Source organism: Microtus oregoni, unplaced genomic scaffold, assembly GCF_018167655.1.
Source record: "Microtus oregoni isolate MIOR12 unplaced genomic scaffold, Mior012 000000F_ref0000247, whole genome shotgun sequence".
Classification (NCBI taxonomy): domain Eukaryota; kingdom Metazoa; phylum Chordata; class Mammalia; order Rodentia; family Cricetidae; genus Microtus; species Microtus oregoni.
In genome coordinates this window covers 35,875,574-35,896,793 of record NW_024543059.1, presented here as the reverse complement: position 1 = coordinate 35,896,793, position 21,220 = coordinate 35,875,574, and the positions used below count along the sequence as shown (strand labels likewise).

The 21,220-nt window shown below is 36.8% G+C and overlaps 1 long non-coding RNA gene across 1 annotated transcript in view; it reads left to right on the top strand.

Moving 5' to 3' along the window:
• Window positions 1–16,288: 16,288 nt before the first annotated feature.
• The window catches only part of LOC121451885, a 65,858-nt gene continuing 60,926 nt past the window's right edge, over window positions 16,289–21,220 (top strand). Inside the window, exon 1 of the long non-coding RNA XR_005974758.1 lies at window positions 16,289–16,392. This is a non-coding gene — a long non-coding RNA (uncharacterized LOC121451885). The remainder of the gene's footprint in view (window positions 16,393–21,220) is intronic.

Genomic DNA, 21,220 nt, shown 5'->3' with positions numbered 1-21,220 from the left:
CGGGTTTGTGAGTAGATGGGTCAGGAGGGACTCTTAAGGAGGCTAAGAGGGGAGGCCCCCCATAGAGGATCTCATAGAGGGTAAGTCCAGGCTGAGATGGGGTGTTCCGCACACGGAACAAGGCTGGGGGAGGAGCTGTACAAAGTTTTTAGCACCAATTTCCAAGTCTAATTTGGTCAGGGTCTTTTTTATGGTTCTATCCATCCTTTCAACCTGTCCTGAACTCTGGGGTCTGTATGCACAGTATAATTTCCAATTGATCCCCAGGGCCACACCCTGATTAGCTAGGAGACAAAGGCTGGGGCGTTGTCAGACCCAGTTATTTTGGACAGGCCAAACCAGGTAAAAATATCTTATAGTATCTTCTTTACCACCAATTGAGCCATCTCTCGGTTGGTGGGAAAATCTTCTGTCCTTCCGGAGAAGGTTGTAGTGATAGGAGCAGCGGGCTGCGGCCTGGCTCCCAGCTAGCTTTACCCGAAATAATTACATGGAAACTGTATTCATTTAAACACTGCCTGGCCCATTAGTTTCAGCCTCTTATTGGCTAATTCTCAGATCTTGCTTTAACCCATATTTAGTAATTTGCGTTGCACCACGAGATGGTGGCTTACTGAGAAATAGCCTAACCTGTGTCCGTCCATCTCAGGTCAGAGAATCATGGCGTCTGCCTGACTCTGCTTTCTTTCTCCCAGAATTCTGTTTTGTCTGCTCCACCCACCTAAGGGCTGGCCTACAAAAAGGCCAAGGCAGTTTCTTTATTAACCAATGAAAGTAACACATAGACAGATGACCCACCTACATCAGAAGGTGTCTATAAAAACTAGGAGATATTTATCACCGTATTTTTTCCCGGTTTTATCTTGTTGAAGTCCACTTCCCAATGAGTACCAGATCGGTCTCCCCTTATTCTTATGCCCTCCGGGGCATTCTGATGCCATGCATTTACCTTGGCTCAGGGGACACAAGTTGATGTCACCTGCTGTATAAGGGAGTTAAGACCTGGAAGATAAAAATCTGTCTTTTTTTAATAAGAGAGTTATTTTGTGTCCCAAATGAGTCCATCAATGCATTTGGGTGACCAGCTCAAGGGCATCTTTCTTGGACAACACGATTTTTTCCCTCATACTTCCAAGCTTTTTGTTGTTCATCAAAGTCTGCATTAAGTTTGTGGATAGTCCCTAGATCCTGGGTGGAATATTGGAAATAATCTTCTGTGGAAGGGGGTGCCTCTTCCAGGGTTAATATTTCTGAATTCAGCATGGCCTTTTTAGCCTTCTCATCAGCCATTCGGTTTCCCTTGGCAATGGGATCGTAGCCCTTCTGATGTCCTGGGCAATGAATAATGCTCACCTTCTTTGGTAGGAATAGGGCCCTTAATAATGACAGGATTTAAGTCTTATTTATAATCTCTTTTCCAGCTGAGGTTAGCAATCACCGCCTTTTATAAATTTTCCCATGGACGTGGGCCATTGCATATGTATAACCGCTGTCTGTATAGATGCTTACTTTTTGTCCTTTTGCTAGCTCTAGCGTCTTGGTAAGGGCTATTAGCTCTGCATTTTGAGTGGAGGTCCCTGGTGGCAGTGCCTGTGCCCATATGGTAGTTTGTACATCTACCACTGCCATCCCCGCCCTGCGCTCACTTTCTTTGAGGAAACTGCTGCCATCTGTGAACCAGGTATGCTCCACATCAGGAAGCTGGAAGTCAGATATCCCCTAGTTCCATGGTATTCAGCAAATATTTTATGGCAGTCATGAGGTACCCAAACAGTGGGTTCTGAATTGAGGAGTAGGGTGGCCGGATTCAGGGACATTGCATTCCCGAAGGTGATAGGTTTGGGGTTCAGCAATAGGATACATTGCTTGACCAGGGGTAGAACTCCCATTTTTTTCTTTAATCTAATCGTTTTGTAGGTTACTCTCGTAGTCCCAATTCCATGTGATGGCTCATGTGTACATGGCAGGTATGAAAATCGAGATTAGGCAGATAGCAAATATTCAGCAGCAAGCTGCAGTCAGCTGCCCAGAGTCACATTCAGAAGGGTTCATACAGAAATGCAGGCTTTCTTATAGAAAGCCAGGATGTATTTCCAAGGAGCTAGGTACCTGCTCACACTTCAGGCACCTTTGATTGTTTTCCTCTGTTAGCAATTGGAGAAATCTCATGTTAAATTACATTTTTTTTTGTCTTTCTAGTTTCAGTTTCCCTGTTTCTGTGGTAACGTACAGGGAGGGGGAGAGATACATGCAATAGCAGCTCAGATGCAAATCTCCATAGTTACAACAGACCCTTGATTTCCATTGGTAGCTTTGAGATCTGTCTTTTGATTGGCTCAAATCCATTCTCTAGATGACTGCACATAGTCAGCCAATCCGAGGCCAATGAAGATAATATCAGTCCCTTCACAAAGGGATTTTATCAGTCAGGCTCCTGGCTGGAGACCAGCTCTCAGCTGGTTCCTGGTTCTAGCCAGGACCTGACTACAACATAATGGTCACTGAAGGAGGATTGCTCCTGAAACCTGCCAGCAGACAGAGCCAATTGACATCCAGCATAGGCAGGTAGTTTCTAATATTTCCCACATGCTGACTGAGTCACCTGCTCTTTTTTACTGTGCAGGAAATGTGTTCCTCCTTCCTAAGTCGCTGTGTCCCGTTTAACATACATCATTCTCATTCGGCTTTGGATTTTGGCTTTATCTGCAATGCATGGGATTCATCTCAGCCTTTAGTATCTACCCAAGACAGAAGACCTTCTGCTTTTTACACTCCCTTAATGTACCTGCTATGTGAATAATTTTTTAAGTACATCTCGTATATGGAAACATGAAACTCAGAACTCATAGCTGAAACATTTGCTGACACTTCTTTATTTGCATGTGGTCTTTTCCTTGAATATAGTTTTGTTCCATACAATATATAATGACTATTGTTTCCTGTTCTCCAGCTCCTTTAAGATGTTTTTCACATTTCCTTTCACTCTTTCTCAATTGAATATACACAGGCATGTAATAATAATAGTAATGATATTGATAGTAAAATATTAATAATAATATCAATAATAATAATAAACATCAGAATAAAGCAAAAGAAACAAATATAAAAAATTGCCAAAGAAACTCAGAAGCACATAAATGCAAAGACACATACGTTCATGCAAACATAAATGCCACAAAAACACAAATGGTGTGGGATTCCCCTCTGTAAGCAGTAAATATCATTGGTTAATAAAGAAACTGGCTTGGCCTGATATAACAGAACACAGCTAGGCAGGAAAAACTAAACTCAGGAGGCTGAGTTAGAGAGAAGCCTTGGAGCAGCTGCTGGAGACACACACACGGAAAATTTGCTGTTTGAGCACAACCTCCTGGTGATGCACAGATTAATGGATATAGGTTAAATTTAGATATATGGGTTAGCCAATAAAAAGCTATAGCTAATGGGACAAGCAGTGATTTAAATAATATAGTTTTGTGTGATTATTTCCGTGGTGGGCAGCCGGGAAACAAACAAGCAACTCCTCCCGTGTTTGACTGTGTCCATTTAAACCTGGGAAAGCTTAAAAACTCATTTTAGAAGCATGGCTTCTAGGTATGCAGCATTTTGCTGGTGGCCTGCTAGAGATCCTTTAAGAAAGGTCTTCCTAATTAGCAATAGCAGAAGAAAAGCCATGTCATTTTGAAATGGTGGCTTCCTGGGCTGTGCTGCTAAAAAGACCTCTAAAGAGGTCCATCTATGGAGCATTTAAATGGGTTTTGTGAGCAGAGTGCTAAAACGTGCTTAATAGTGTGATATAGACCCACTGCATACTTGGAACTGGGGCAGTGTGCACAACTCAGAGGTCGTGAACAGACCTCTTGCACCATGTTGGACTGGGTGGAGCACGACAGCAGTGCTGTATTTCCTATAGCAATGTCACCACTTAAGTTAATACTAAGGGCTTTGCATTTTAATAAGCACTTCTGGTCACAAAATAATTACAGATACACAATCAAGACAGATTCAGATAAAAAAGACCGGACCTTTAAATGGGTCACAGTATTGGAGAAATGTGCATAGGCTTGGGAGTGAGAAAAAAAAGAGTAGAGAGAGTTATGAAAAATGGGTTTTAAAAACTCAAAGCAAATTTTTAAAGTGGCATAGTCCAGACAGTCAGAGATTAAAGGAGAAAAAATAATAAATCAAATATTAATGAGTAATAGAGTAAAAACAAATAACCCACATAAAGATGGACTAGGCAAAAAGAGAATGGATTATGTATATTATTCTGTTTTCTTTGAATTTTTTGACTGTAAAGGAGCTAGGTAACCAATATATGTACTTTGAAGATATTTTGACTTCATAATTGGAGCCTAAGTATATGTTGCTTTGAAAAAGTGGTTCTTCTTTTGTTTCCACAAAGGATGATCACTTGTGGAATTATTCCAGACTAATATGATTTGATGGATCAAGATCCCCTGAAAGGTCCCCGTGAACACCTCCAAAAAATACTTTAACTAACAAAAAGCAGGAAGCTGTATAGGGAGAACTACACCCTTATTCCCAAATATTGTTTATACATTTACAGGGGGATATGCTATAGAGTTTTGCATTGGTATTGATTTTGGTTTATTGATACAAATTTAAGTTCAATTTTGTTATTATATATATATATATGTATACACATACATTTCTGCTCTTGATTAAGGTACTGTGTTTGTACAACTTATTTAAAATATAAAGTATAATTAAGAAATACAGGTTATAGATAATCATCTATAATAGTCAAGCTTTCAGTCATGTTAGATTTTCTAGATATATAGAAATGTATTTCTGTTAGATAGCTTCAAAGACTACAGAATATGGCATTTTTAATGTTTTAAGAACTTAGGCTTTATATGACACTGAGACACATCTGCTCCTTGGAGCACCAATTAAATCCAGAGGAAGATGTGCATTGAAGAGGCTCCTTATAGAGTTTGCTGGCCATTTGGTCAGAAACTGCTCTTGTCTGGAATGCTTGATGAACTGTACGTGCAATACCTGCAGAGAAATGAGCGTTTAACTTGCCTAAACATGACACTGTTTTTCAGGGATCCTGTTTCATGAAAGAGTCAGCTAGACAATCTGAAGGACACAGAAAAATGTGACTAAGAAACTTCCAATATAGGCTGACCTATCTTTGGAATTTCTTACTTCCTGGAAAAGTTTGCTGGATACTATGGGATCAGTAGGCTGAAGATGGATGCTTCAATGGTTCAGATGAAGTTTGTGTGTCTGTTCAGGCAGCAAGACATTTCTATCAATTCTAGAGTTTTTGAAGTTGCTTAAAATCTACTTCCTGTTTACTTAGGTGATATTATATCTTCTGGAATCTTTAATGGAGTTTAAGGACTTATAGTTACTGTTTTCCTTAGTTATGATAAAAGATAAAATAGATATAAGTATTGTAACTTTAATGCTTGCTCGATAACTATTTTATTATATGTAATTTACTATATTAAAGTTAAAACTTCTGTTTTTATTTAAACAGAAAAGGGGAGGTGATGTGGGATTCCCATTTGTATGCTGTAACTACCATTGTTTAATAAAGAAACTTACTTGGCCGGATAGGGTAGGACAGAGCTAGGCAGGAAAAACTAAAGTTAATGCTGGCAGAAAGGAGGCTGAGTTAGAGAGAAGCCATGGAGCTCCCTCCAAAGACAGAAACACTGAAATTTTGTTGGTAGGCCACAACCTTGTGGTGATGCACAGGTTAATGGAGATGGGTTAAATTAAGATGTACAAGTTAGCCATGAAGAAGCTAGAGCTAATGGCCCCAATCAGTGATTTGATAATATAGTTTCTGTGTGGTTATTTTGGTTCTGGGCATAATTATTTTAGGTCTGGGCAGCCAGGAAACAAGTGGATCTTTACAACACACAAAATCCTAAACCATTAAATATAAGCAAAGGACATATGAGGATAAAAATTGTTTAAAAGTATTTTGAGATGAAAAACTCCAAACATTCTATTTAGTGCTTTGTATGTGTGCAAACCACTGCTGAGCATCGAATCCTCTCTTAAAAGTGGTTTGTATGTGCAATGAGACTCCTCTGCATGAAACACATTATTCACTTGTTTTCAGGTATTAATGGGAACCTGTATTCTGGATTTGGGATGGGGTCTTGTTGAAAGCACCTCTTGGCTAGTACCAAATGACTGTCTGGGAGCAGAGAACTATAAGTGTGACATCCTCATTGTTTCCATTATGCTTTCATGAATAACCACACATACTATATGTTCTAATCTAATTCTCTTTTCAGGTACGCATTGTCTCTACTGTGAGTCAGATGTATTTGGTTACTCTTCCCTGTCTGGACACTCCAGTATTTGAGATGAAGCAAGGTAAGGGGGCTGTCCATATTTCCATGGGAAGAACTTTTCTACCAAGTATATAGTCAAGGATACTTACACTCTTCTTTTATAACAAGAGCCAGTTCCAGGACTGGCTCCAAAGCTACAGAGAAACCCTGTCTCAATAAACAAAGAAAAAGAAAGTAAGTTAAGCTATACTCAAATAGATACTCAAATGGATGCTGATGAATGGTTAAGTTTATAAGAATTCACTATATATTCACTATATTATTATAATAATTGTTACTCTAATCTGAAAATTGTAGCATTTCTATTTTTGGAACTTAATTAAGTTATTTTAAGCTTAATTTTTTATTTATATATAAACTTACATTATTATTTTTCTTAGTACTGTATATTGCTAAGTTCTTATAATTGTTCCAGTGAAGCATGAGGTCTCAAGAAATATCTGCTTACACTAATTATAATTGAAATTTTGAGAGAGATTGGACAGTAGCCAGAGAGAAGTCTGAATGTGGTCATCCTTAGGTACTCAATCATATGCATCCTTAAATCACATCAGGTCCTACAAGTACATCATGGGGATCACAGTTTTGAAGTACAATCAATCAAAAATTGACATGGGACATTTTATTATTTTGTAATTTTTATCAAATTTATTTTTGTAATTTTTATCTGATTTGTTTTTGAAAATTTTTTAATACATTTTTTTATTGAGAAAAGGAAAAAAAAGTTTCCCCCTCCTCCCAGCCTCCCATTTCCCTCCCCCTCCTCCCAACCTTCTCCCCCTCCCCCCACTGCTCTCCCCCTTCCTCTCCAGTCCAAAGAGCAGTCACGGTTCCCTGCCCTGTGCAAAGTCCAAGGTCCTCCCCCCTCTGTCCATGTCTAGGAAGGTGAACATCCAAACTGGCTAGGCTCCCACAAAGCCAGCACATTACCTAGATTCAAAGCCATGTGCCATTGTCCTTGGCTTCTCATCAGCCCTCCTTGTTCGCCATGCTCAGAGAGTCCGGTTTTATCCCATGCTTTTTCAGTCACAGTCCAGCTGGCCTTGGTGAGCTCCCAATAGATCAGCTCCACTGTCTCAGTGGGTGGGTGCACCCCTCGTGGTCCTGACTTCTTTGCTCATGTTCTCCAGCGTTGGGTAGGCAAGGAGACCTGATCCGGTAAAAGAAAAAGGCCAAATTACTTTTTTTTTTTTTGACAATGATAACTGGGCCATTGCTGCCACCGGCACCTCAAGATTGTCCTTGTTTTCCCTCGATGCCATTCTTCTTCACACAGCCATTTTAATCAGTCCTTTGGGCCTTGATCCAATGGCCTGGAATCCATCCTGAAAAGACACAAGACCATACCCCCTTCGGTCTACCAACAACTGTGTCGGAACCCATTCAGCATCAACAGCAGTTTTCGCCCAAATTTCCTTAAAAGAAGCTGGCTCCAAATCCTCAAACTTCTCAGACATAAAGTGCTGTGGTAAATTCAAAAAGTTTGAAATAAACAAAGCCTGGCACATAATAGCTTTAGGATTATTCTGTATAGTCTAAATCTCTTTTATACCCAAGTCCAGCATTTTCTTCTTTTTTTTTTTTGTTTTTTAATTTGTTGCCTCAAGGCTCTTTCTACAATGGCTTGACCTTGAGGGTTATATTCTATGCCAGTCACATGTTTAATATCGTATCGATCACAAAATTGCTGAAATTTTGTAGAGGAGTATGCAGGCCCATTGTCTGTCTTTATTATGGTTGACATCCCCAATACTGCAAAGCTTCAAATAAATGGGTAATGACATGATTAAGTTGCCTTCCCACATAATGGTGTAGCCCATATCATGGAGGAGATTGTATCTATTGTCACATGAACATAATATAACCAGCCAAATTCTGGTAAATGAGTTACATCCATCTGTGCAATATGGTTGGAATCCAATCCCGAGGATTGGAACCAGGTATATTTTGTCTTAAATGCAGGGGACAACAGATAGGACAGTTCAGAACAATACATTTAGCTTGTCTATAAGGAATTTTATATTGAACATGTAAGTGAGGAGCATTGGTGTGCAAATGTTGGTCTTTATCCTCAGCTGAAACAAAGTTTACAAAAGCATCAGCTTGATTATTCCCCTTAGTTAGATATCCAGGTAATTTGGTATGCAATCATATATGCACAATAAATACTACACGATTTTGCTTTTGCATCAGCTTTTGTAATGTTAAGAATAACACTTGCAGAATAGAATTATTAACATGAATAGAAGCAGTGTAAATGGTCTTTACAACCCCAACTACGTATTTGGAATCAGCCACTATATTAAGGGCTTTAGTAGGAAAATCTCACAATACCTGGATGACTGCCCATAATTCAGTCTATTGTACTAATGTATGTGGAGACAATTGTGACCCAAACTTTGATTAAGTACAATAAGCGGCATGAGTTTTAGAACCATCAGTAAACACAGTTTGAGCTTGTGAAAGAGGTAGTTCAACTATAAGGTTATTAATAACAAAATGCTGCACTTTGAAAAATTCCTTGCCCCTGCTTAGTGCATCATCTCAAATCCTTGAGATGAATTTATTCCAGAGGCTGATACTGAGATTTTTAGTAACATTAGTTTAATTCCACCCAGATAGAAATTATTATTTATTGAATACATTAATGACCAAAATCCCTGTGATGACTGACAGAGAAATTTCCTTTCTATCTAACATTCTGGGGGTGGAAGGACAGGGATGATGTATTCATTTCTGTAATTAATTCCTGCTGACCTTAGTCCATTGTTCTCAGGCCCTGGAAGGCTAGAATTTTAGTCAAAAGCAATGAGGGAACTTAGAAGGATCTGGCTCATTGACAAGCTGAAAAGACAGCAATCACATTGGCTGGATTGGTCCACATCAGGTTGTATTTATTTATTTATTTATTTATTTAGATTTTCGAGACAGGGTTTCTCTGTAGCTTTTGGTACCTGTCCTGGAACTAGCTCTTGTAGACCAGGCTGGCCTCGAACTCACAGAGATCCACCTGCCTCTGCCTCCCGAATGCTGGGATTAAAGGCGTGCGCCAACACCGCCCTGCCACATCAGGTTTTAACAAGATCAAGACTGATAGTCATTTGGAGCAGGTTGTTGTCAGCAATTGATGCTTGGATGTGTTTGTCAGCCAAGTGGGAACCTGTCAAAACAGACACAAACTGGGAACAGAAGTCTTCTGTTAAATTTAATGGACTCATTTGAAGCTTATTTACTCATATTCTTAATAACTAAGGAAGGTGAAAGAAATATTGAAAAATTTTATATACGTCTAAAGCCGTCATTTCTTTTAAATTTTATATTTTTAGAATATCCTCTAAAATCCATATCATCTCCAAGCTTTTATACTTTCAAATCCTTACAACCTGTATTGATATTCTCAGTGTTTTCTTTTTTTGTTTTTACTTTTTGACCCTTTGAATTATTATAGACTTGAAATAAAAGCATTTTGTCCCATGACTAACCATCCTAGGAGCAGTTAGACTGCAGTTTTAATTTACCAACCATAGATGTGATGTTGAAGTATTTAAGAAACATGTTTGGACTTCTCTATGGATGTCTGAATGGCTAAGAGTTTTAGTCTTGTTATTTTATAGGAGGTCAATCATATAGAACCCTGCAACAACTCAGAGGATTGCTTGCATTGTGATGATTAATTATTAACTTGTATTTAGGACCTCAGTCTTCCTTTTACCTTTAAAGAACGTGATTGCATAATTAACATAACTATTCTTCAGTGAAGAATCACCAGGCTTATTAATAGGGAAATCAATCAGAACTAGCACAACATAAATAAATACTTAGAATTTTTATAGTTTTTCTTAAAACTCATTATTGCCTACAGATGAGTTTTTTCCTATATCACTTTAGTCTCTTGTTTGTCCCCTTGTCCTTTAGACAACATGTGAATTTCCATGAATATCTCCTCACGTGAGTTTATCCAGAAGTCCAGAACATTGCATAGATACATTTCAAACGAAAGCCAAAATATATAGTAATTATATATATATATATATATATATATATATGTATGTATCACAATAAAAATAACTTAAATTTGTGTTGACAAATTAAAACTTGTACTAATATGAAACTTTTGAAACTAGCAGTATCTTTCTTTATCTTAACCAATAATTTGTACCCAATTTCCTTTAAAGATGATAAGTATTTGTAACCCATTGAATCGAGGTGAATAAAACATATTTTTTTCTGTGAAAACGAAAGCATAATTTTCCCCAAACATAATGCATCTTTAGCTATTATTTTAAATCAACGCTTTTCAAAGTACACAGGTTGGTATAACTCAATATTTTTTAAAGCAGTATCAAGACAGAGAAGGGTTGATATGAGAAATTGCTGGTCAGCAGAAAAGACCTTGAGAGTTATCACAGTGAAGAAGAACTTGACTTAGGAAAGAAAAGAGGGGGAGCAGTGCTGGTGGGCATAGAATGTGTCCTGGCTACTAGTATTCCTGAAAAAAAAATGTTAACTTCTCTGTTCACAATCAAAGATTCTCTATTACACATCCCTGCAGTTTTCAACTGCACGCAGTCAATTCTCTGCTGCCTTATACACAAGTGCATGTCTCCCTGTAGTATCTTTGCCCACCTGAGCATGTGCCTGCACCCTCTTCCCTCTGCAGGAGCTGCTGGCTGGCTGTGGGCCAGAGATCAAGGAAGGAAGGTGGCCAGTGGCATGCCTCTCCTTAGGGCCCAAAGTCCTGGAACTGAACCAATAAAAATGCACAGGTGTCTAGAAGTAGGGGCAGCCTGCCTCCTCTCTTCCAGGATAACAGAGAAGGTCAATAGACAACAATGGACCAGTAATGACAGACAGTACCACGTAAGCCTTTCAAAGACATGAGCATATAACACAGCAAAATAGTAACAGTCAAAATACAGACCAAGACAAAGCGTGCTCATTCTTTCCCACACACCTTTTGTAAATCTCTAGATTTATACTCCGTTGGGAAGGGAACCAGGGGCACACATCCTTTATACATTTCAAAAACTGAAGCAACTGCTGTTGTCCTTCCTTAGTCCCCCTAACCTTTCAAGAATCTATAAGTAAATGTACAAACAGCTGTTGGCTGATTTCTTGGCCCATATTCATTTTACTTTTTTAAACCCTTATATACAAGCTACTTCTTATTTTACAATTATACTCGAGTTACTTTTTACTTGTTTTTCGTGCTGCACAGCTAACCTCGTTTTTGTATTTACACCACATGACTGATGATACTCCAGAAATATACTTACCGCACCTCCTGTCCTTATAGGAGAAGATTGACCAATAGCCAAATAAGGTAAAGGCAGTAATTAAGCAATATGTTTTTTTTCTTTCTTTTTTCTCTTCTTTCTATCTTTCTTTCTTCCTTCCTTCCTTCCTTCTTTCTTTCTTCCTTTGTTTTTTTTTGAGTCAATATCAGAGGAATCCAGAGATTCTGCATATCCCCTGACTGCAAGTGCCTTAAATGATTGCCTCCATAGTGAAGGAGCCGACGATTTTTCTTTCACTTTATCTTTGGCGATAGTTAACAATTTTCCAGCTGTTTTTCTAACTTATTTGTCCTCTCCTTAGTAACTTTATTATCCTTCTGAGTAACCTTAACTGACTTCTCAACTAACTAGGAATCTTTTTCAATCTCAGTTTGCATTTCTTCACTAACCTGTAACTTTTTCACCGGAGCACACATCTCGGATGCTAAGTCTTTTGCTGGCTTCTCAGTCTGCATGGCTTTAAAAACTATGTAAACAAGAGACCATACAGATGAAAAGCACACCGGTACTTTTTCACCTTGCTTCACAGCCTTCTCAACATTCATCTGAACCCGATCCCAGTTTCCTATATCCATTAAATTCTCATCCAAGAAAAACCCAGGATTATATTCTTTGATAATTTCAAGACACATCTCTAAGTCTGACATAGATATATGAGCGCCATGAGTTTTCAGCAAATGTTTAAGCATAGACGGAAGTGGAGAAGAGTTAGCTTGTCCCATTACCCTGTAATTACTTACATTATTATCTTGCACTCCTAATGTTCTTTCAGAGTCCCTGTTTGGGTGCCAATTGTTGGGGACCCTTCCCCAACTACCTCGGTTATGGTTGACCCTGGGTAGTGCCATAGAAATCAGGACACAGGAGATGCAGAGTAGGAGATACAACTGCATACTTCATTGCAAAGCCAGTGCTCTTTTGAAATACTAAAATCACAAGTCAAACTAGGTTCCCATAATACATGGAAATAGTTACATAAACTAATAACCTTGTTGCAACTAATTTCAAGAGCTTTGTGCCCTAGTTAATCTAAACAAAAATGCCTGCTGTTATGGGAATAACTTTTGCTGTAATATAATATGAAAAACAACGCATCATGAGATAAACCACAACCTAATCAGAACCTTTGAACTACGGTGCACATCTGTGTTCTCAAGGACAGACTATTGGCGAGGCACACTACCTATGAAAGAGGTTTGCCTCCCCCTAACTTGGTTTTCTAAGCATGCCAGCAAGAATGATACCTCAAGTCACCCTTGCACAGAGTTTTTATGCAGTTCAAAACTGACCCTCCACAGTAACCAAAACAAGTTAGTGGAAAACAAAGGAAACTGAGGTAGTATATAGAGAAAACACAAGAACTGAAGGACAAATCATTTTTTGGAATCTGGAAAAGTTCTCAAAGCCTACCTTATGTCATGGTTTGGACTAAGCAACATAGATTCTAGATGGTCACTCTCACTCTGGAACTAAGTAGTGGTTCATTTGTATTTCTGTATGGATTGTGAGGTGAGAGAGGTACAGTGGTGATACTTAACTATTTTATCTCTCTTTCCCAAAGATTCTGGTCAGGAAAGTGATTTACTCCATTTGATGTTGTGTGGAATGTCAATGACCTTGGGACATGAAAGGTGAGTACAGTGCATTTTTTACTGATAAAGTTCAGTTTATTTTCACTTAAATATATAGCATAAAATTGTAAGCATTCGTTTTTATTTAGTCATATTTAAATTTTCTATTAATAACTCCTTACAAGTAGTGGATGAATTAATTTTGTGGCATTCTTGAAATTATTCAATAATTTTCTTAAAAAATGTGCAGGATATTCTAGCTGATTTCATATGGTGTTTCTAAAGAAATGACACCTTACAGACATACATAGTTAATTCTAAAAATTATAGCATCTAGCTATGTATCTGTCTAATTTGAAGAGTATGTTATTATAACAGTATTTTTTCCTGTGAGGATCATGCACATATTCCCATGTATCAAAACCAAAACAAACAAACAAACAAACAAAAAATACAAAATTTCATTTGGCCCTCTTCTGGAAATCCAGCAATAAGATATGTTTCAAACCTGCAATATATGTGGAGAAACAAATTTTTAATGCAAGAATGTGAGACTTTCATAAGAAATGCAGAGTCACCCATGCATTATTTCCCCACAGAAAATATATGGAATCATTTATATGGTGGAAGGAATTCTCTCACATTGTCTGATCAAAAGACAGCACATATATTGATTTGCTATATTTGCTTCATTTAAGCTCCTCAGTTATGTAAATGGTTTTTACATAGACCACACACACACATACACACACACACACACACACACACAAACACAAATTGTGTACAAATATGAAGAATATTATATATTAAGAAATATGTATGTGGTTATATAGAGTAGTTACTTTTCTTCCTTAGATAAAAATGAAGTATTCCCAATTGACTCATTAAATTGTTTTTTAAAACATTTTAAATACTACTAAGTATGCCATAACTTGTTTAACTGATGCAGAAGCTATTGAAGCATCCTGTCTACTGTCTTGTTCCTCATAGTTGCCTAGCCAAAATTATAAATAACCTAGGACCACTAACACAGGGTTACATCATACACAGTTTGATGGATACTCCCCCATCAATCAATAATTAAGAAAATTCTTTATAGGATTCCTACAGCAATTTCTTATGATGGTATTTTTCAATTGAATTTTCATTTTCCTATGACTCTAGACTGTGTCAGGTTGAAAATAAATAAGACAGCACATGCATAGTAATGTTGGGCCAGTAACAGGGAGACTATCTGTGATACACAATGAAAAATATCCAGTGCTCTCCAATACCCTTTTATGCCTTCAATACCAGAACCACCTAGGTAGCATGTATATTTCCACTTTTAGCTGCTAGCATGATGTATAAAGCATTTTCTTAATTATTGATTGATATATGTGGCTGTGTCTTACAGGGTACAGATCTGTCCGGTATCTGTCTCCGGCAGGGACTACATCATTTCTCCCTTATTCCTCCTCCCGTCTACAAGGATTCAGTTTAGTTTTCCCTCTTAACTAAGATCTGCCTTATCAAAAGGCTAAGGAAGTTTCTTTATTTATCAATTGTATTCATAGAATACAGATGGAACTTCCACATCAGATGCCCCAATGTTACAGAAGAACTTCGATTGACTGTCCAGGCAAATGTTTGAAAAGGTTTTTTTAAATTTGCCTATTTGTAAACATAGAAATGATTATTGTGGTACTTGGATCTTTTCGGTGGAAATGCTAGCTGTTATTGCAGAGAAGGTTTTGCCCTGTAGCTGCCCCAAGTAATTGCCATTGCTGGGTTGAGATTTTCCTTGATTCATGTGCCTGAATTATATCTGTAATTCCAGTAAAAACAGTTATTAACAAATTAGAATTTAAAAACTTTTTTTTTTAATTTTATAGATGCCCTTTCAAGGATGAATGGACTTTTCTTCATGTTTCACTAGGGAAAGATAAATATCAGGAAAGTATCTCAAGGTGCAGTTATTATTATATCTTGAATTTTTTTTAACTTTTGAAATTGTAATATTATTTCAAAATTTAACCTGATGCTTTCTTCATGCAAACCCTCCTATAGACCCCTTTTTACTCTCATTAAAATTCATGTCCATTTAAAACCTTCTTTGATGTTTTATGTACATAATTGTATCAATGTACATACATATTTTTAATAACTAAAGACACCCTGTTTGGTCTGTCTATTGTTAATGTTTATATTTTAAGTGCTGACCATTAAGTAATCAAAACCATTTGTGTGTGTGCGTGCTTCCCTTGTTAAAATGATTTTTTTTTCAAATCTTTTGAATGAAGTACATTTTCTCCAGTATTCTTTGCTTTATCTTTATATGAAAGAAAAGATTTGTCTTTTGAGCATTGATTTTGATATTTACTTGTCTATAGTCTATGTGAAACTCTAGATGGCACCAGTGTACATCAAATTTCATAACTATATTCTTCAGTAAGCTGATTGATGCCAGGCCTCCTCTTATTCTTTCCTTAGGAAATATATATTTCTCCAGCACCCCTTGCTAGGGAAGATAAATGTGGAAATACATTAAGTTAGACCCATCCCAGAGAGAGAGAGCATAGATGACATTTATCTCTCTCTCTCAATAAAATCTATGGCTGCTCACCTAGTATCTCTTTTGGCAATTTATAAGATAAGTTAAATTATTAGCAGTAAATGACATTTTTGAGCCCTTAATTTATCTCAGATATGTTTATAATCATGTGTGTTGTGTCATAGTTCAGCACATCTGAAAGCAGGCAGTGTGAGTGGAATGCTCTTATCTTGTTCTTATTCTCAGGACAGTTTCATCAATATTGAATTTCTTGTGGTTCTATACAAATTTTAGAAAAGTTTTGAACATTGCAAGAAAAGAATGGCATAAATGGAGGTCTGTATGCCCACTGTATGTAATAGCTATATTGCCAGTGAATATTGCAGTCATAATACTATTGAAACTACTTTTCTAAAAATTTTGAGCTTTCTAAACCTTAAGTAGATCTTACTTATCCTATGAAAAGTTTAAGCGTGCAGTTTCTCAATATTTATCCCTAAATATTTTCCTGTTTATTTTATAATCCTGATGTAGGGTCTCACAAGATTGCTCATGATAATCTCAGACTCAAGCATGCAGGAAGTGCTTCTCCCCAACTTCTCAGAAGGTTTCACTGAAGACATACTCACCACACCTAGCTGGTGGTAATGTAAATCTTGTTTTATTTTTCTCTTTTCTTTTTAATTACAGTTCTTGCATATAACATTCCATCATATTTTTATGTTTTCATGTAGTAGTATGTTTGCTGGTATATTTATTAGTCCATATTTTGTATATGTCTATTTCTGCAAATATTACATCCTATTAATTTTAATTAGACATAGTTTATGTTATTGCTATAGAAACAACTACTGTTAATTTTCTCCAGTCATTTCTCTTAAGACAATGTCCAGTAAATGTTCAATGAAGTGGCATCCACTTGTATTTTTTCTTTCTAACTTTTGGGGACATACTGAACCTTTTGGATTCTAGGTATAATGTCCCTTTAAATTCATAATATTCAAGTTCAATGCATGACCTGTTATCTTGAGTATTTTTTTCATCTTTGATTGATCTTTCTTTATAAATATAAAGATTTCATACATTCATATGAGTTTTGCTTTTTTAATTTCAATTCTTTTCTCTTTTTCTCCTTTTCTGCTGAAACAGTATTTCTTACCTATTGTGATATATACTTCCCTTTTATATTTAAAAATATAAGAACTTAATAAAAAACCTGTTTATTTGCATAATTTCCCCATTATTGTCTCTCAAACTCTTATTGAGTTACCTCAATCTCAATTTCATTACCTTCTAATTAATTATTTTTAATATATATATATATATATATACAGACAAAACTATTTTATATATTTATACATACACAGACACACACACACAAACACACATACACTATATAAGCACAACCTCTTGAATACATTTGTTGTTCCTAGTTCTAAAGTATTAAGTGGATGAAATCATAAAATTGTAATGCTATTAGATACTATAATATCTTTGAAAGTGGTGGTAAGGGCTAATAAGTTACATATACTCACTATCCCTTCCATGTTTATGGCTTGCAGCATTAGGCATTCTTTACCTCTTTTTAAGTAGACTTGAATACAATTATTAGATATTAGTTATTAATAAGATATATGAACCAGTAGTGCATTTTTAGTGAAAACTAGCTATGTTGGTCATTGTCATTCAAAGGTATAATAACTAAATTATACAATTGAATCCTTTTTTGTTTTTCTGTGACAGCTTTCATAAGAAATTCCTGGTCTGTGATAGTTAATTCTCAGGCTCCAGGTTTTTATGTAATTCCTGTTCAAATTTTTATAGTTCCATAGCAAAAACACAGTGTTTCAATAATAGGCACTTTACTTCCATTTCTTGGAAGCAACAAAGGTCAGTACTAACAGACAATTCGCTTAGTAGTCCCCTGGGCTGCCTTACCAACAATCGGAAAGGTGTTTTCTCCTGACTGGCTCTGATGTTCTTTTTAGTCAGTCATGGCCCCTGATTGTCAGGGTATCTTCCAAAATGTGTGCAATCTCCTCTTATCGATTACATAATTTATGTTTTAGATAATTTTGAGACAGTGTAAAATACTGATTTCTTGTCATTTTGACCATCTTTAGAGTTTCTACTTATTTATTTTGTAAATTTACCTGTTTAATCCTAATAGAACTGCTTGTCAGAAATGGCAAGTCATAATATTATGTATATAGTTCTCATATTTATTTTTTAAATTTAGAGTGGTAGAATATTTTATGCTTTCTGATAACTTATCCCATGTGATATTTAAAAATACTTAAGTCTCTTGATTGACCTGTCTTTTTATTTAGGTATGTCAGCAACTGTTTTAAATTTAGACTTTTTATTTCATTTTTGTCTATTATTATTTGGTACTTGCTGTCCTATTTATTATCAATTTATTTTTATTTATTATACATAGGAGATATCATACTGTAAAATTGAGCTAGCAGAGTGACGGGTTTTAAGAGATAGGTGATGATATAGACATGGGATTTATATGCCACTCCCTTTTCTGATTCTGGGTCTTCTGACAACACATTAACACATTGGCAATTATTGTTCCAGCAAAACCCTATATTTGTGTCACCAGTCCTTTTTGAGTATATAATTCATTTCACTAAATACATATTTCTGCTAATTGTAATATTTTTCAGTCATTTCTGCCTCTATATTACCATTTCTTTTATTAATGCTACAATAATTAATTTGTAATAATTGCTATCTTCACTAAGTTTAATATCTAGATCTGTATTGGTATATGGGAAATTTAAGTGTACTTTATGTGTTGTTGAGTGAGGATCTCAATTTTCATATTGTATCAACTTGTGCCATTGCAAATATCAGAAGATTTTGAAATTCAATGATATTTTAGACACACACACACACACACACACACACACACACACTCCCATTATACTATCAGAATTGGTCAACCAGTCTAAAGGGCTAGTAGTCTCTAGGATCCCTGACAAAATCTGTGTCAATGAAAGTAAGCTGAAATTGGAAGGAGGAAGATCTCCATTGTTGACCTTGTCTCTCTACAATTTTGCACATATAGCAGAACCTTTACACATACATAAACATATACACAAATGTATTTAAGTGTTCATTTGGAGCACCTGATTTCATGTCACTAGTCTATATTTAAATATACCTTATCCTAGTAACTTAACAAATTTGTCCTAAGGTTTAAAACATGAGTGAAAATTTTAGTTCCCTGTGTTTGCTCTTCTAAATGAATATTGTGTCAGTGTTGGCTATTTTATGGCAATTCCTTATGAACTATAATGAGTTTGTCCATAGACCATATCTTCATCACTGTGGCTGGGGTATTTTTAGTATCTAAATAGCTTTCAGAATTATTGGCTTCTAAAGTCAATTAATTGCTATATTTAAAATATAAATGCATGTTATTAACAATCTTACATACATGTTTGTAGTAATATGGGCGGCGGGGCTGCGTCCCCAACACCCTAGCCGCCTGCTCGGCTAGTTTATGCCCGAAATAATTACATGGAAACTGTATTCATTTAAACACTGCTTGGCCCTTTAGCTCTAGCCCTTACAGGCTAATTCTCACATCCCGATCAACCCATCTCTAATAATCTGTGAGCACCGGTCTTACCGGGAAAGATTCAGCATGTCTAACCTGGCAGCTTGCTTCATCGCGTGCATCTGCCCGGAAGAGCGGAACATGGCTGTCCGTATACTTTTATCCTCTCTCCCAAGCATATGTATATTTTTCTACCACTGTGTCCCATTTAGAGGTCTTTTCCATCTGAGTTTTTTTATTGTGTCTCTATCAAATAGGCATGTGAGATTTAATAAGACACAGTTAATTTATATTCATTTAGCAGTGAGAGGAAAATATTTCTTGCCTATATCTGTGAACATTTTAGTCTCCGGTTCTAGGACATTTTAGCATGTAGGGCATGTCTAACCTCTCATGGATTATGTTCATTTTGATTTTGTTATGCATGTTTTCAACATTCTGTGAAGCAATATAGGAAGAAACCCTCGATATCATCTTTTATTTCTCATTGAGTTCATAAAGAAGCATCTCTGATGAGGGAAAATTGATGCACAGATTTATGGTATATCAATATGACATTTGCATTCTGTATATCTCTATATTACTCTGGCAAAATCTGAGAAATATTTTTGCATATTTCTGAGATCATTCTAATGTAAGATGGTTGGACAATTTAGTAATGTGGAATATTTCTTCCATCATATAAATTTAATCCTAATCCTCAGTAGTACTTGATTATGCCAAAGAAATTTAGGCAAATATGTCAAAATATGTCTCAAGATTGCTCAATATTCTCTGTTTTAAGGCAAGTATCTCATGAGAGTGAGGAGTTTAGGTTCCCCTCTAGTTATAGGCCAATTATTGTTCAGGCATTTCACAGATAGGCAGTTTTAACAAAGGTTCTTTTAGTAATAAGAGCGGCGGGGCTGCGTCCCCGGCACCCGGCCGCCCCCATGGCTAGCTTTACCCAAAATAATTACACGGAAACTGTATTCTTTTAAGCACTGCCCCCCGGCACCTGGCCGCCCCCATGGCTAGCTTTACCCAAAATAATTACACGGAAACTGTATTCTTTTTAGCACTGCTTGGCCCTTTAGCTCTAGCCCTTACTGGCTAATTCTGATATCCCGATCAACCCATCTCTAATAATCTCTGAGAACTGGTTTTACCGGGAAGATTCTAGACTAGTCCATCCTGGGTCGGAGCTTCATGGCACGTGTCTGCCCGGGAGCGGGGCATGGCATCTCTCTCAGGCGTCTGCTCCCGAGAGGAGAGCTGTGGAGTCTGAGCTCACTTCCTCTTCCTCCCAGCGTTCTGTCCTATTTACTCCTCCCACCTATCTTCTAACCAATGAGGGCCAAGCAGTTTCTTTTTATTTAACCAATGACCTTCCTCCATCATTTCCCCTTTTTGGGTTTAAACAACAACAACAACAAAAAAGCTTTAACTTTAACATAGCAAAATTACATATAACGAAACAGTTATCAAGTAAAAGTTACAATAGTCTTTATCATAACTAAGGAAAACTATAACTATAACTAACTATTCTTAACTCCATCAAAGACTCCAGAAAGATACAATACTACCTAATCAAACAAGAAAAAAGCAACTTTTAAAACTCTAGAAATGACAGAGACATCTTGCTGCCTGGACAGTCACCCAAAGTTCCTCTGTACCGTTGGAGCATCCATCTTCTGCCTTCAGGCCCATGGTTTCCAGCAGACATTTCCATAAAGCAGGAAAATTCAAAGTCAGTTCAGTTACTATCTGTTGTGTCCTGCAGAATGTCTCGCAGACTCTTTCATGAATCAGGAACCCCGAAAGATCATCTCACCTTAGGCAAGTTCAGTAGTCCTCTCTCTGTGGGTTCTCTGTGACCAGTTTATGCAATAGTCCAGGCACAGATTCTTGCCCAAATG